Here is a 17,942-nt window from a genome sequence, read left to right as displayed (position 1 = left end):
ATGTAGCCTTGGTGAGCATAAGAGACTTTTGAAAAAAAAATCTTGTCGATCCCAAACTTTTGAACTGCAGTGTATATGTGGAACATTCATAAAGTAGAGTGTTTCTGATATGTTTTACGATGATATGTTATGCTGTAATATTGATACCAGTATCCTGCTATAATTAAAGTGATATTTCCAAACTAAATGGACTCTGTGACATTGTTGAATTCTCTTTGCTGATTCAGTGGCGACCTCTACTGGTGAAACTTTGAAAACAGCCACAGAATCTACACCTCCTGCCAGGTGGAAACATCTCTTTTATGCTCCTCAAAACATGGATGAACCGTTTCATTTCTTCACTTGTTGCACCTCTAAAGAGAAAAAATACAATTATATGTACAGAAATAATTATACAATATGTTGGCTACTGTATAGCTATTCAATTTATAAATTGATCAGCAAGCCAAGGCAGAATCTGTGGAGCTAATATAGAAATAAGGGAACATATCACACACACTGCTGGTTTAAGACGTAAACTTGATGCATGTGAAGCTGTGACCAATGACATCGTCAAATTTGTGCTGAAAAGGTTCTCTTACGAGAGGTTCTCTCGTATTGCGTAAGTAGCTTACGCTTCGGGAAAGTTCTCTTTCTTCGAGATCTGAAGCCAAAAAATTATCCTTAATTTTGCATTTATTGTCAACGCAGTGCAGCAGCAGGCAGACCAAAGAAAGCTGTATAAGCGTGCTCATTGGCTGCCAGGCGGCAACTGCTTAAGCCTATCAGTGAGCCCGGTGTGACGTCACACCCAATGAGGGCGCTTCGCGCCCTCCACACCCTTCTAACCGTCAAGAAGGGTGTGGCCAGTGTGTATATATTGCGGGCTCACAGGCTGAGTTCTGATTTTCTTGTCTTCAGCGAAGCTCTTCGCATCGCTGGATCTTGAGAAGCCGCCGCCGTCGAAACCAGCGACCAGCAAGCTTAGGACAGCGCCTGAGGAAGCCGGCCGCCTTCGCCGCCTTCAGCCATCCGTGCCTGCTACGCTATCCGGCGACATATCCTTTTATTACTGCTGTGTGTGTTCGCCCTGCGACACACACTTTCTCTCACTGTTCTAAAAGAGCACGAGGCGTTTTTGTCAAAATACCTCGTTTTTCCTGCGGCTCGTGCCGCGCCCCGCTCAGCAACGGAGACCGCCACCTCTTCTGCGCTCTCTGCCTGGGCCGCGAGCACGCCGCCACCGCACTCTCTACGGGCGGCTGCCCCGAGTGCGAGGAACTTTCAATGTCGACCCTGCGGGCTCGACTTGAAGTTTTCGACCAAGCTGTCGCTCCGCCTGTCCCTGCCGGGCCGCGCAAGAAGAAGCGCCGCTCGCAGAGACCACCGGAGACTGTTGTGACTGAGGAGCTCGCCGGAACCTGTGGCTCAGTGGCGGAATCTTAGACTTTCGCGCCAGAGACCCGTGTTCGATCCCGGCTCTCGCGGCAGTTAATAATTTATGCTGTTCGCTTCTCCGAGCTCGCGGCCAGCTTTTCTTACATACAGAAAGCGAACCCGCTCTCCCCCTTGTTGGGCCGCGCAGATTGCGCCGTTCACAAGGGATAACAGAGCGGACGGTCACGAGCAACGTTCAGCGCGCGCGCGCCTCACTCACCGGCGAAAAGAGGAGAGAGAGTGTTTTAGTCCCGCTGTGGCCGGACAAACCGCCAATTCTCACACATTTCTCAGTCCCCTCTTAAGTTCAGGCGGCTGGAAATATTACTATTGCAGTAAACGAGCCTGTTTTATACACGCACGCCTGCAAACGAACATGAGGTCGCTCTCTTATATCTTCGCGCTAACTGAAAGGTAATGTGTTCTCCCCTGTGGTTCAGTGGCAGAATCATAGGCTTTCACGCTAGAGACCCGAGTTCGCTCGCGGCAGATAAAAATTTATGCTGTTCGCTTCTCCGAGCTCGCGGCCAGTTTTTCTTACTTACAGAAAATGAACCCGCCTCTCGTACCACTCCTACTCATGGTGCTCGAGTATTTATGAGTATTTACGTTATATACAACGCTGGCTGAATGCCCGAGTGCCTCACAGAGCCTGGGCTTCCGGCGGCATTCGAATCAGAGTGACTCAGAGCTGCGTTTTCAGCACTGAAGCCCTGGTTAGCAGCCGACTGGTACCAGCGGGGAGTGACAATGGGAGCCATCTCACACCGCAAAGTTATCTCGACGGACGCTTCCACCTCAGGTTGGGGCGCTCTTTCGAGGGCAAACCGGTCTTTGGCCTGTGGTCAGACCAGGAGAAATGCCTCCACATAAACTGTTTGGAGATGATAGCGGTCGAGAACGCGCTCAAGCGCTTCCTCCCATTCATACAGGATCACCATGTGCTAGTCCGCTCGGACAACATGTCCGTGGTATCCTATGTGATCCGACAGGGCGGTGTCAGATCCAGGAACCTGTGCAAGCTGACAGAACGCCTTCTCGTGTGGGCTCACCGCTCGTTGCGCTCGCTGAGAGCCGCGCACGTGCCGGGCCACCTGAATGTCGGTCCAGACAGACTGTCCAGAGACATCATTCCCCCGGGAGAATGGTCCCTGCAACCCCAGACAGTCCAGTTTCTCTGGCGCCTATTCGGCAGAGCGGAGGTCGACCTCTTTGCGTCGAGAGACAACGCTCATTGCCCGAAATTTTTCTCGAAAAGCGAGGACGCGCTGTCCCAGACCTGGCCCAGCCTCCCGCTGTACGCTTTTCCCCCGATCTCCCTGTTACCACAGGTTTTAACAAGGATCAGGGAAACACAGCACCCAGTGCTCCTTATAGCCCCGCGCTGGGAGAACCAGATTTGGTACCCAGAGCTGGTGAGGCTGTCGCACTCACCTCCATGGCCGATCCCGGTGAGAAAGGATCTCCTCTCTCAAGCCGGTGGGTCAATCTGGCATCCCCATCCGGAGCGATGGTCTCTGCATGCATGGGTAATCAACGGATACCCGTTGACCTGCCAGAAGGGGTCGTGAACACGATCACGCAGTCTAGAGCTCCCTCCACGAGACGGCTCTATGCGTCTAAGTGGTCTGTGTTCTCTAAATGGTGCGCTACTAAGAGCTTTGATCCACGCACATGTGGGGTTCCGCAAGTGCTCTCCTTCCTACAGGAGCTGTTGGAAAAGGGCAGGTCCCCTTCCACGCTCAAAGTGTATGTGGCGGCTATTGCAGCGTTCGCTGAGGCGACGCGCAGCCGGGCATTCGGAAGGAATGAGCTTATTATCCGTCTCCTCAGAGGAGCCAGGCGGATGAATCCCCCGCGGCCCCCCTCGGTTCCTATCTGGGATCTGTCCTTGGTCCTGGAGGCCCTGAAGGCTTTTCCTTTTGAACCGCTTGAATCTGTGGATCCTAAGTACCTTTCGCTCAAAACCGTTTTTCTGATAGCTCTGTCTTCAGTAAAACGCGTGGGGGATCTGCACGCGCTATCTATTAGCCCTGCATGTCTTGAGTTCGGACCGAATGACTCTAAAGTCATTCTCAGACCGAGACACGGGTATATTCCCAAAGCGATTGGTACCCCCTTTAGGGCACAAATCATCTCCCTCTCGGCTCTGCCAATATCCGATAACGGGGACAGTGATAACCTCCTATGCCCTGTAAGGGCGCTGAGAGTTTACATCACGTGTTCCGCCGCATTCAGGCGGTCCGAGCAGCTCTTTGTTTCTTTTGGCGGACGCACCAAGGGTCTCGCCGCCTCGAAACAGCCTGCCCAGGTGGATAGTGGACGCGATTGCAGCAGCTTACGCCTCCAAACACCTGCAGTGTCCTTTGGGTGTCAGAGCCCACTCCACTAGAGGCATGGCCTCTTCGTGGGCCTGGTCCAGCGGAATTTCTATTCACGATATTTGTATGGTGGCGGGCTGGGCCTCCCCATCTACATTCGTGAGGTTTTATAACCTGGAAGTTCCCGCCCTGCAGGCTAAACTGTTATCAGTATAAGTGGCATGTATGCTGCCCAGTCGCTTATGCGCAGACTATGTCCACATACTGGTTAATTTTCTGGTTGGCACCAGGGGAAGGATTCTTTTCCACAAATAGACCAGTGTTTCTGCTCTATTCCCTTTCCCTATACGTGTTTATGCACTGTGTGGGCCCGCGCTGCCGGCCACACCATTTCCACTGATGTATACAGACCGGCTATGCCGCTCTATCATTTATGTGAAGTGAAGTGCTTAGTACAGGTGTGGGCCCGACCGGCCACCTGTTTCAACGTTATGTTTTTCCCCGGTCTCCCTGGGATTCATGTGTTGGATGCTCGGCGCGCACGGCGTTGACAATGGGTTCCCGAAGCGTAAGCTACTTACGCAATACGAGAGAACCTCTCGTAAGAGAACGTACTCGGTTACCTAATGTAACCTCGGTTCTCTCTAGAAGAGGGAACGAGTATTGCGTAACCTGCCGTGACGCGCCACGAGCTTTTGCGCTTCAGACTATGAAAACCAGAACTCAGCCTGTGAGCCCGCAATATATACACACTGGCCACACCCTTCTTGACGGTTAGAAGGGTGTGGAGGGCGCGAAGCGCCCTCATTGGGTGTGACGTCACACCGGGCTCACTGATAGGCTTAAGCAGTTGCCGCCTGGCAGCCAATGAGCACGCTTATACAGCTTGCTTTGGTCTGCCTGCTGCTGCACTGCGTTGACAATAAATGCAAAATTAAGGATAATTTTTTGGCTTCAGATCTCGAAGAAAGAGAACTTTCCCGAAGCGTAAGCTACTTACGCAATACTCGTTCCCTCTTCTAGAGAGAACCGAGGTTACATTAGGTAACCGAGTGCGTTTTCAACAGTAGATGGCGAGTTTGAGGCAGAACAGTAAAGGGCTTTAGCTCATAGTTATGCTCAGCAGCCATTCTGGATCTTCTCTTCTATAAGCAGATGCTGCAAAAGAGGCTGAATACAAGATGATGCAAATGGAAAGACAAGAAAAAAGGAAAAAAATAAGAACTCTAGAAGAGCTCCTCAGAAAAGAGCAATAAACTCAAAGGTTTGATTTAGAACGACTGCAGATAGAACAGGATTTAGAGCATTGCTGTCAAACTCAGTTCCTGGAGGGTCACAGCTCTGCAGAGTTAAGCTCCAACTAACACCTGCTTAGAAGCTTCTAGTAATCCTGAAGACCTTGATTAGCAGGATCAGGTGTGTTTAATTAGGGCTGGAGCAAAACTGTGTAGAGCTGTGGCCCTCCAGGAGTTTGAGACCAGTGATTTAGAGGTTGCTCGTGCCCTAGTAAAATTATATGATGAAGAAATAAAACAAGAGACAAAGAGTCAGTCAACTACGGCGACCGGGAGGGGACATGTTCGGTTCACTTAGTTTTGTCGTGGCCACAACATATAAACTCGGGGGAACGTGATATTAAGTTGTGGGAACGTCATAATATCTTGTGGGTATGAGATCTTATGTTGAGGGAACGACATCCGTTTCTCGTGGCTACGAGATTTATAACATGTGGAAACCGAATCTTCACACACGACATGGGCTCTCCTTTTACTCTTGGCATAATTTACTTTACTATTTGTTAATTTAAGTTTCTCATAATTTGTTTTTGTTTATTGCCTTAAACGGGACTTTATTTGTGACCAGAGTATTTAATTCAAGACAGCAAATTTCTGACGAAAAAGCCCATTCAACTTAAGAATGCGCTTCAGGTGTCTTTCACTTATAACGTACCCATGTCTTAATGCCAGAGAGCGCATTATATATTTATATGTCATTCCTAATTCAAAGTAAAATGTTATTTCATCAGTCATCTCCATCTCCGACTGCTGTATGTGGTTACAGTATTGACCGGTGTGGTTCCCTCAACATAACTCGTGGCCACAAGAAATATGTCGTTCTTTCAAAATATGAAGTCGTGGCCACGAGAAATATATATTGTTCCCTCAACATATGATCTCGAGCCCACGACTTTACATCGCGTGGCCACGGCATAATGACCTTGTAATGCCATGCACAAGATGACAATCATTAACTTTGTGAGTGTCCAAAATTCATGGAGAAGTCTCTGAAAGACAGAAGGTTCAATGTCAAAGACAATGAAGTCTGTTATGGCTGTATGAAACCAGGTCACTGTGCTGAGGAATGTCGCCACACATGTGATGTATGCAAATTGTCTTCATTATCTTCAATTTGTCTTCAATCTCACGTCTTCATGATTATGAGAATAACGGAAACAGAAAACCGACGGTAAGCAATGAGCATGCACATGAGAGTGAGGCTACGTCACTTAATATCACAAGCGAAGGTCATTCAGTCATTACATCTATGATTGTATGGGTGTCGTCTGTGAAAAATCCATCTTTGAAAATTCTTTGCTTTGTTAGACACTCAGAGTGACACTACTTTCATTGATGAAGAAAAGAGTAATGTACTGCAAGTAAATACTCAACCAATAAAACAAACTTACCACCCTGATGGGAGACAATATGATCATTAAAAGTAAAAGAGTATCTGATCTTCGTGTGAGAGGGTACAATTCCTCAGTACATATCAATCTTCCTACAGTATACACCAAGGAGTGTATTCCTGTCAATCCTGATCACACACTGCAACACAGGAAACTGCGAAGGTAATCAGAGACAAAATGTCGCCTCTTCTCAGCTGTGAAGTAGTTTTACTAATCGGCTATAACTGCCCTAGAGTGCTAGCTCACAGGCAAGCCATACTAGGTAAAGATGATCAACCTTATGCTATTCTAACACATTTAGGATGGAGTATTGTGGGCTGCTCCACACCAGGCATTTTTGTCACAGAATAGCCACAAAGGAGATACCAGCTTTGACACCTGTGGATGCAATCCGTGTACTCGAGTCAGACTTTAAGATGACAAGACAATCTCTCAAGATGATATCACGTTCCTAGACAAACTCGAAGAAGGCATAAAGAAAAATGCTCAAGGACATTATGAAATGCCTCTTCCATTCAAACAACGGCCTTACTTACCTGACTGCAGAGAGCTTGCCAAAGTCAGACTCAATCATTTCAACAAGAAGTTCTGTAGAAACGAGAAAAATACAATACTACATTACTAACATGAACGACGTCATTGAGAGAGGTGATGTGGAAACAGTGAATGATGAAGGAACTGATGGTGAAAAGTGGTACATACCTCATCATAGCATCTACCATCCGAAAAAGCCAGACAAGCTACGGGTCGTTTTTGATTGTTCTGTGAAATTTAAAGGTTCAGGTCTCAATGAAAAATTTTCAGGATCAGACATGATAAACAATCTCACAGGTGTCCTTGTGAGGTTCAGAAGGTATCCTATAGCTGTAATATGTGACATCGAAAAAATGTTCCACCAGTTCCATGTCCAAGAAAATGACGGGGATTACCTGGGCTTCTTGTGGTCGCAAAACTAAAGCCTTGTGCAACACCGGGACGATTATGGAGAATATGGACGATTTTGAAGAATATGGGTAACCAAACAGCTGATGTTCCCAAATGACTTCCATAGTATGGAAAAAAATACTATGAAAGTCAATGGATACTGTCAACTGTCTGGTTACTGACATTCTTCAGAATATCTTCTTTTGTGTTCAGTAGAAGAAAGAAATTCATTCAGGTTTGGAACAACATGAGGGTAAGTAAATGATGACAGAATTTTCATTTTTGGGTGAACGGCCCCTTCACACGATAGATTGAATCGCTTGAAGACACTGTTGCCTTCCACTGTTCTAATGCCTGTGGCCAGAACTGCCCTCTATTACAGTGAATAAAGCTGAACACGTGGACTCATGATGTACGTTCATCTTCATAGTTCTGACTGCACAAGCATTAAATGCTTGTGGTCTGATGTGTTACTTCCTAATTCACCTGTTGTGTGAGTCTTGTCTCTTTTCTCACTCTCGCTGTAATGGAGTTGTTCATCTTCATTGCTTTTCAGCTTCTTATGGAGGTTCAGTCTTACAGTAAGTGATCTTTGTCATTTAATTTTAATTTAACACTGAATGTCCACATTTGTAGTGAAAAAAACATTTGTCTAAAATATTTGCAAACACATGAACCTACAACCTCTGCTTTTAGGAAGTTTTACTTTAGCCATGAAAATTCATTTAACTGATCGCTATAACCTGATTAATGCATTAATTGGAATTTATTATTACCTTATTTGGAATATCCACTGTACAGGAGAATTCATTTACATCTGCACATGTTCATATAAAAGTTATTCTTGGTGCTACTGTATATATCCTGATAAAAAGCTATAAGAATCAGAGGAATGACATTTTTGAAGTGCATGAGAAAGTGACAAAAATAAGATTTTAATGTTGTTTATGTCTATGGGGTGTTTTTAATATAATTTGAAGACAAACCATGTGCAAATTCACCAGTCAACAGTATTTTCTTCTTAAAACTGCAGTGAACCAAAGAAAACAGTTTCAAAAATGACCCATTTTCTACCTTCACAAACGTAATGAATCCTGTCAGTGTGCAGTGCGGGGCTTTTCCTATCATTTCTATAACTCTGTGGGCATTTTACACAGTGAGAACAAAATAACTCACCTTTAGGAAGGGACATCAAAAATCCGGTATAGCAATAAAGTGGATGAATTATGTATATGATGTATCCCAGACAGCAACATAGTGTTGGCCCAGATCCGGCCCACATCTGGTACACATGAATTCCACACGGCCCAGATGTGGGCCGGATCCGGGCCGACACTATGTTGCGGCTATGTTATGATGAAATATATGTCTTTCTCCACTGACTTTGATGTTCAAAGCGTTTCTAAGGACACTGATGGTTAGAAGGCAGCTGTCTGAACGGGAACATGGTTTGTGTAACATTAGCATCACATTATTAGCTGTTTGATATCAAGCAGAGGCCAATAACAATTACCGTTATGTGTATTCTACCGTTATTCTACATAATAACTGAGCACAGGATTGATAAACCATCATCTCATTCTCCTGCTGCTACAGTGACGGTTCTAGGTGAGAGATTTCACTGTTGATGTTCTTCTGCGTTGCCATCTCTTATTGCAATGTTTTTAATAACTCTGGATTATTTCACTTTAGGTTCACTTCAGAAACCCTTGATCAGTGTTAGTGACAATGATGTCCAGATCAACATAGCCTGTGAAATACCATCTTCAGTCAGAGCTGATTTCACCTGTAGTCTCTACACTGAGGATGTTCTTCTGCACAGAAGTGTCTCTCACATTCAGAAGAGACAGTTTGGAGAACATCCTTTTTGTGCGTTTTATCCAAGCTATAGTGAACTCTTCACACGATCAGTGAACAGCAGACATCTGAGCTGTGATTATTACATCAACACTGAACCTGAGATCAGATCACCGCGCAGTGACACACACACCATCAGAGGTGAGGACTTTTTACTGTAATCATTTTTTAACACATGAGCACTTTTAATCAGAGACACTGTAGAATTCTTAAGCCAGTTTGATTTATGTAGGTCATTAAAACATGAAAGTTTGATCAATAAAAGAAAAAGTCAGTATTTACAACAAATAAAAACATTTGAGAAAAGTTGAATGATATTGTGTATTACATTTATGGCACTTGATGGATACTATTTAGAACCACCCTTTACAACACTGAAAGGTCAAATACACTAAATGTATTGATCGGTATTGGTCTATGAAGTCAGAAACAACATATTGAGCTGATTCTAGCAGTTGTGGGATGCTGTAAGATAGTGAGTCAGACAGAGATCTGTGAAATCTTCTTACACTGAATAACTTGTAGGTTCTTCTCAGACAAACGCTTAACCAGTGTGACTTCAGCAAGTGAACTATGTGATATATTTAGGCAGGAAGGAAGAGTCGCTTCAGCTGATCATGTCAGAGAGCTCGACATCATATAGACAGAAGCTTGTTTCTGCACATCTAATATGATGGTGAGAGGAGAAACCGCAAACAAATTATTTAATATTTTAAAAGTTTCTTTGTAAGTTTTTATTGGGTCATTCCTGTTCTGCAGCACTTCTTGAACTCTTTCTATTAATACACATATTAATACACTTGTGCTGAAGCCTATATTCAGAAATATGCTGTGATCTGGTTAAACTCATCACATGACATTATGACTGGATTAATTATGATTTGCACAGTGAGTGATTGACAGTCAGTTTAAAACAACGTTTGAAGTGTTGATATTATCAAACAGATTTTTGCTACACAACTAATACACAAGCAATCACAGAAAATACGTCAATTGCTAATGCTGATACTGAATACTGAAGATCTGTAGATGGAGATGTGTGTCTTTAACATAAATGAAAGAGAAAGTAAATCAGAACAGAGCTCATCATGTCAGCTCTCACTCACTGGATCTCAGATCAGTATTTGGTCAGAAGGTCAGAGTTCATCTGTGAGAATAACCTGCTTCTACACTGTGAAGAAGTCACAAGTTCTCGTACCATCTCCTCACTCCGATCCAGTGACAATAACAATCCAGAGTGAGTCTTGAGATTTATATATTGATAATGTTTAAAAATGTATCCTTATTGAATTAAACCAGTACAGGGCAGAATTACATCATATGGCATAATAAAGTTGTATTTGAAGGCTCTGTACCCCTTAACAACAAAGACTGTCTTTACATTTGCTTTAAAGTTAAATATTGCAATTGCTCCCTGTAATACTGGTAAACTGTCTTTACAGTTTCAACACCAGCTGCACATGTTACAACAGCCATGAAAACCTGTGAGTAACTGAGTTTGAAAAATCAAAGCCATAATTCTTATTCCACATTGAATGATGTGGCAATTGTTCTGTCAGGCTCATTATTTTCTGTTGCGGTTGAACATTTTTTATACATCACTGCAAATTTTACAATGTGTTTTTTTTTAACAGCTTTACCTTTAATGTCCACTTCTGAAATGTACAGTACAGCTGGTAAGTTACTGATAACACTGATTAAAACTGATTCACCTTGCAATAATTCATTTTTATATTATTAGACCTCCATTCCAAGTCAAACCTGCCATCCAGCACATCAGAGGAATCCATGTGTAAGTTCATCCACTCTTCCTAAATGGTAAAAATTACTGTGGAGAATTAATATGTTGGATTTAAAAGTGTAACTTTAAAAAATGTAACTGGGATCCATTTGCTCAACCGAGGCTCAACTCTGCACAGGTAAAGATTCCAGATGAGCAACATGAAAGTATTAAGTAAGGAATAATTAATGACGGGCTGTTGAAGTATTAGAAAAAATAATGCACATCTGAGGTGGTAATGCACCTAAGTTACACCTCAGGTGTGCATTATTTTTCAGTAACTCAACAGCCCGGAGTCAGTTATTCTGCTTATAGTGGTTACCACAGCTCAAAACATTGTTCAAATTATGTATTTCAAGACATTTGTCAGGTTTTTTGTCCTTAAAACGCTCATGTGTGTAGGACTAATTTCTTACGCATCTAATCCCACGCCTCTGTTGCAAATTCCAAAACATAATTTTAGATCTAGTAATTGAGGCTTGAGCCATTGATAGTAGACTAATGCAGTTAGAGAGAGAGAGAGAGAGAGAGAGAGAGAGAGAGAGAGAGAGAGAGAGAGAGAGAGAGAGAGAGAAAGTTACTTGAGTCTGTTCGTCTCCACAAGAACAGTGCTGTACCTCACCAGTGAGAAATGTCATGTTGCTTTTAAGTTATTAAGCTATTTTACTGATAAAATCGTCAGAGCAGTGCTGACAACACACTGGCCGCATTGCCACCAAGTTATTTTCTAATTCAACGGCCCATCGTCAATTATTCCTTCCTTACTTAAGCTCATTATTCAGCTTTATGAATCTATGATATGGGTTATTCACTCTTGTAATGTTTCTCTGTACAGCAGGATTATTGAAAGCGATAATATTGTCAGTTTATAGAAATAAACTTGTACATATTACGTAAGAAAAAAGTTATTTTTGTATATGAAGGCTCTGTATCATAAACAACAAATACTGTCTTGACGTTTGCTTTAATACTGCTAAACTGTCTTTACAGTTTCAACATCAGCAACCACTGCACATGTGACAACAACCATGAAAACCTATAAGTAATTGAGATTGTAAAATTAAAATAAATTATTCTTATTGCACCTTGAATGATGTGATAACAGGTATATTTGCAGCTGATAAGTTACTGATAACACTTTTTCTGGTTATTCTGAATTAAAAGTGAAAATGATTCCCTTCTCAAAAGTGATTTTTATATTTGTAGACCTGCCAACCAGCACAAAAAAGAAAACTATGTGTAAGTTCATCCACTGTTCCTCACTTGTAAAATCACTATATGTTGGATTCATAAGTCAGATAAAAAAAAATATATATATACAGTACCAGTCAAAAGTTTGGAAACACTACTATTTTTAATGCTTTTGAAAGAAGTCTCTTATGCTCATCAAGCCTGCAGTTAAAAACAAAAAAAACAACAAAAAAAACAGTAATATTATGAAATATTATTACAATTTAAAATAATGGTTCTCTTTTTTAATATACTTTAAAATGTAATTTATTTTTGTGATGCAAAGCTGAATTTTCATCAGCAAGTACTCCAGTCTTTGGTGTCTTATGATCCTTCAGAAATCATTCTAATATGCTGATTTATGATCAATGTTGGAAACAGTTGTGCTGCTTAATATTTTTTTATAACCTGAGATACTTTTTTCAGGATTATTTGATGAATAAAAAGTTAAAAAGAACTGTATTTATTTAGAATAGAAATCTTTTGTAACAATATACACTACCGTTCAAAAGTTTGGGAACAATAACTATTTTTTTTTAAAGAAATTAGTACTTTAATTCAACAAGAATGCGTTAAATTGATAAAAGGTGATGGTAACGATTTATATTGTTAGAAATGTTTTTATTTTGAATAAATGCTGTTTTTATGAATAAATGCTGTTAATGTTTTACTCATCAATGAATCCTGAAAAAAGTATTCCAAAAAAATATATTAAACAGCACAACTGTTTCCATCACTGATAATAACTGAGTATCAAATTATCATATTAGAATGATTTCTGAAGGATCATAAGACACCAAAGACTGGAGTACTTGCTGATGAAAATTCAGCTTTGCATCACAAAAATAAATTACATTTTAAAGTATATTAAAAAAGAGAACCATTATTTTAAATTGTAATAATATTTCATAATATTACTGTTTTTTTTGTTTTTGTTTTGTTTTTAACTGCAGGCTTGATGAGCATAAGAGACTTCTTTCAAAAGCATTAAAAATAGTAGTGTTTCCAAACTTTTGACTGGTACTGTATATATATGTGGGATCCATTTACTCAACCAAGGCTCAGCTCTAAAGGTCCTTGCACACTAAATTTTCGCACGTTAAAAAATAAACACGACCTCACATTGTGTCAATCATGTTTACACACAATAAAAAAATTAAAATCGGGATACATTTTCTGCGTTTTTCGCATCCGTATAGTATAGCAAATATTTTGAGAGGTGTTTTAACAATTCACAGCCACCGAATGACAAAAATACGAAAAAACTAATACGAAAGTTTCGGACTCTCAACTTTACTTTGATTACGCTGCTTTTCTCAATGTTTAACTGTTTATGAATTGCATTTACCCCCAGACATTAAAGTTCAATAATGCATCTACATTTTGTGGCATTGTTTTTTTCTTCAGTTTCCATGGCAACCTCTACTCTCCCTGTTAACAGAAGAATGTCATAGTTACATAGTACTTAGCAAATGGGAAGTCACATGACTCAATATGAGACTGTATTGCTTATGAGTTGAACACTCTCGTATGTAGCATAATTTCATTAAAAATTAGTTCATTTTGAATTGGTCTTTCACATTCCAATTGTTTGATTATCATAGTTACAGCTATTACTTAATTTAAAGATTTATGCCAGTCTTTGTTTGAAAAAAATCATTTTAAATACACCCTATAATGTTCTCACTGCAGTTTCAACAGCAACTTCCACTCAAAGAGCTTCACAAATGGACACAAAAACATGTGAGTTGTCACATTGTCAGTCTGTTTTGAAAAAACAAATCAATACATTTTCTCAATCTTTTGTGTATCAGTTAAATTGTCAGGAAGACTGACATATAGAAAACAACCAAATTAAACTTTACCATAATGCATATACATATTTATTAAAGTGTTGGTTTTGTTTAGTCACAGGCTTATGGATTATAGTGCTGGTTTCCACTGGTGTTGGTGTCATTTTTTCTGGACTCATCTGTCTGTGCTGGTTTGCATGTAAGTAAAGTTATCATTACATATATTCTTTGTTTGTTCTGTATGTACTGGGTTTTATGTTGTTCAATATAGAATTTATCATGCAAGCTAAAACTGAACATATAATGCCCATTGTTTTGTAGGTAAAAAAAGAAGACAACAGTGAGTTTTTTCATGCATTCAATTCAGTAGTTTTAATTATGACAGAGCTTGTTCATGAAGGTTAAAACATCTGTTATTTAAAGTGATATGACTATTTAATGCAGACTACTTCTGCATTGCATGAAATCTTTTTCAGTAGTCTGTGATACAATGTCTTGTTGTATATGTTTTGTAATCTACTAGGAACTATAAGTGTAAATGTTTAGCACTTTATCTGATATATGAATGAAAAGATGCCATAAAGATCCATATTTGATTCTTAGCAAAAAAATGAGATTAATAACATCAGATGTACCCAATCAAGGAACTGGTATGGTGAGTATCTGTGCATTAACTGCATTTACATTCATTAAAATCACAAGGTAATAAATATTTATAAAACCATGATGAGTAAGAATGGCTGAAAGGGACATGACCTTAATTATTAATTGTTTTTTAGAGTTGTTCTGGCCCTGCAGGGACATTTTCTCTGATCACGTCTGTGCCAGACACATCTCAGCCCATCTCTGTAGGTGAGAGAACATCATTCTCAGTAAATGATCTCAGATAACATGAAGCTTAGTAACAGATGTCACCAAGAAAGAAAAATAAACCTGCTAAGTTAAAAACACCATATAGTGACCACAGCTTCTCTGAAACTAGTACCATTTCTACTAAGTCTTTATCAGCATTAATAGACACGTCTTCTCTTATAGGAACAGGTCATGGCAAAATTAAAATAATTTACTCACTTTCTTGCTGTTCAGAACTATTTTTGCAGAATGTTTACACTGTCTATACAAAAGGGCTGTCAAGCTTCTAAAACGCTTTCAGTCTTTATTTAAAAAACATTTTCCCTTACAGTTTGTGGGTACGTTTACACGACAACTATGTACTAAAAACGGAAAAAGTTTTTCCTTTGCGTTTTTCACATACAGACGACGTTATTAAAACTGCCTTTTTCAAGACAAGAAAAAACTTTAATAGTTTCAAAAATCATAAGGGAGTTTACTGATATATTATGTCATATAAATAAAATGTGAAAAAATCTTGAGCTTGTATTAACCAAAGGCCTTATTTCAGGCATTTAACCAAAAACAGCTCAGGTTACGTATGTAACCATGGTTCCCCGAGAATAGGGAATGAGGCGCTGCGTCCCCTAGAGGGCGCTATGGGGAATGCCTCCAGCATGCCTGGTGTCTGAAGCATATGTCTAAACACGACAATGAACTTGACGGAACTAAATAAATAGACCTAACTACGTCCAACAACCAGAACAGCTTACCAAGGAGAGCTCTGAGGAGCAGAGGCCTCTAGAAAGCGACTCTCAATAGTGTGAGGAGGCCTAACAACACACCGGTTCAAGCTCAGTAGCCAGGGATGCTCACAGAGAGTCTAGCAACTTAGTCCCTGGCTGAGCTCATGGGTTGGAGGCCTCAGCACAGCGTCCCATGCCTGTCAAGGAGGCTACATAGGCCAGCAGCTTGACACAATATTAGGCAGAGCTCAGGGGAGCAGAGGCCTCTAACAGAACTACTCTCCATAGCAAAAGGTGGCCTAGCAATGCTCTGGCTAAGTGCAGTAGCCAAGGAGGCTCACAGAACACCTAGCAACTTATCCCGTCTGAGCTCAGAACAGACTACCATGGAGGCCTGCAAAGCCTAACAACTCTGATTCGATATTCAGACGGAGCTCTAGGGAGCGGAGGCCTCAGAAAAATGACTCTCTATAACGAGCGGAGGCCTAACAGCGCTCCTTTTTAAAAGCAGCAGCCAAGGAGGCTCACAGACAGCCTGTCAACTTGGCACCACTGCCTGCCGACCAACCAGCCCTCCTCAGAGGGGGGAGTGGGGAAGAGGTCCTGCCATTCAGGAGGGTTTTTTTCAGCCCGTACAGGAAGCATCTATTGTTAGCATCTTGCGACCACTAAATGATAACAAACTCCGTAGTGCGTAACCCTTTTAGAAAGGTGCCCTTCAGTATCATAACAATCTAAATGGCAGGATCAGAGCCTACAACACTCTTTCTGCCCCTAATTCCTCAGAACTAGAAACAACACATTGAATCAGTAGCAATACTTAAGCCAACAAGAGAAGCTGAAAAAGGAAAGGTTCCTGTTTGACTCCTCCGTACAGGACCCGAACCAAGGAGTGCAGGCGCTCAACTCTCATTCCTCAAGAGAGTCAAGCCTGGGTGGAACCAATAACTGCGACCGCATCTCAAAAACACACATTTAACCCCCTCAGAGTCAAGCATGCGTAGTTCAAGCATCAGATTCTTCTTTTTTTTATGAAGAAACAAACAAGAGCAGCTTCAACTTCCTCGAGAGCTGATGGGAAAAAAATAACTACTATCCCTCAGGAGAGAGCAGATAAAACTCCTTACCTGTCTCTTGTAGTCTCTCGTGAATATATCATACCAAGCGCATCCAGCTTCTTAGAAGAGTCGACAGCATTCCACCCAAATGCTCGTCCCACATCCCTTGAGAATAGGGACGGTGCGAGGCTGTGAGCCGAGCCTTTCATTAAGAAAACTTTGCAACCTGCGCACTCGGCTCCCTCAAGGGTTAAGCGCACGTTTCACTTTTTCCAGTCGCAAAGTGTTTCTCCATGATATTCGCTCCTAACCCATACACAGACAGACAGTCTCCTGAAGACAAGTAAGAGGATGACGTAAAGAGGATTGATTTCAGGTGGTAACTTATTTCCAGGTTTTGGCCGACAAAAATACATCACCTCTGCAGCACTTGTGTAGCTCTCACAGCTGTTTTGTAAATGCAAATGTTTGGTATCAAGACATGCATTGATTGTGTTTGCTGTCACTGATGTCAAATCGCGATATATTGTCACACACCATGTATGAAGCTTTAGGAGAAGCAATCAAACCTACTAGAACCAAACCTACTATGAAAAAACACTGGTTACACAACTCAAAACTTCCTCACTAGTCCAAAAACAGCATTTTTGACGCTCACATATAAGCATTTTGAAACTTGGCCCACTCAATCACGATGAGCTCATACAGAGGAAGTGGAACAAATATTAAATTCATCACAACAGTGTTGCACAGAATGAGTCTGAGAAGAGATGATTCTGCTGTGTAAAGTGTCAAAGCTTAAAATACATTAAACTTTATGACAAAGAGCTTGTTCATGAAGGTCAGCATGTTCTTTAAAGTGATATGACGCTTCTGCATTGCATTACAGGTGTTTTGGTCAATAAACAACAGAAAGAGAAAGATACAGAGGAAAATGAGGTATGTGTAAACACACTGTCACACACCAAACCCACACAAACAACAGAGATGTCCATCATGAACTGAATGCCAAGATATTTATTGTCCTTTCTATCTTTCTGTTTTATTCCTTAAGAATGTTTACCACCTGTACTGCACAATCCCTGACAAACCAGATCATTCAAACGCCAATGATCAAGTCTACAGTTTGGTAATTTACTGATGAGTCTCTGTTGTTCCATTATGTAGCCTACAGTATATCCATTATTAAGTATCTTTACTTGCAGAAAAATGTTTATTTTCATTATTCAGTGTTTGGTGTGGAACCAGTTATAACAATGAACTTAAAATATTAAATATATTATAATATTAATACAATTTA

General features: G+C 41.2%; 2 long non-coding RNA genes across 2 annotated transcripts; both read left to right on the top strand.

Annotated features, from left to right (window-relative positions):
• Positions 1–10,222: 10,222 nt before the first annotated feature.
• LOC311074454 lies at positions 10,223–10,896 on the top strand. Its single transcript, XR_014604302.1, has 3 exons — positions 10,223–10,441; positions 10,647–10,688; positions 10,839–10,896. It is a non-coding gene; the product is annotated as an uncharacterized lncRNA (long non-coding RNA).
• Positions 10,897–14,815: 3,919 nt separating this feature from the next.
• On the top strand, positions 14,816–17,834 carry LOC311074559. Its single transcript, XR_014604322.1, has 3 exons — positions 14,816–14,859; positions 17,532–17,581; positions 17,697–17,834. It is a non-coding gene; the product is annotated as an uncharacterized lncRNA (long non-coding RNA).
• Positions 17,835–17,942: the final 108 nt, after the last annotated feature.

This window comes from Abramis brama (genome assembly GCF_963993115.1).
Source record: "Abramis brama genome assembly, chromosome: 23".
Taxonomy (NCBI): domain Eukaryota; kingdom Metazoa; phylum Chordata; class Actinopteri; order Cypriniformes; family Leuciscidae; genus Abramis; species Abramis brama.
Note: the sequence above shows the minus strand (reverse complement) of the source record. Positions and strands in the feature narration are given on the sequence as shown.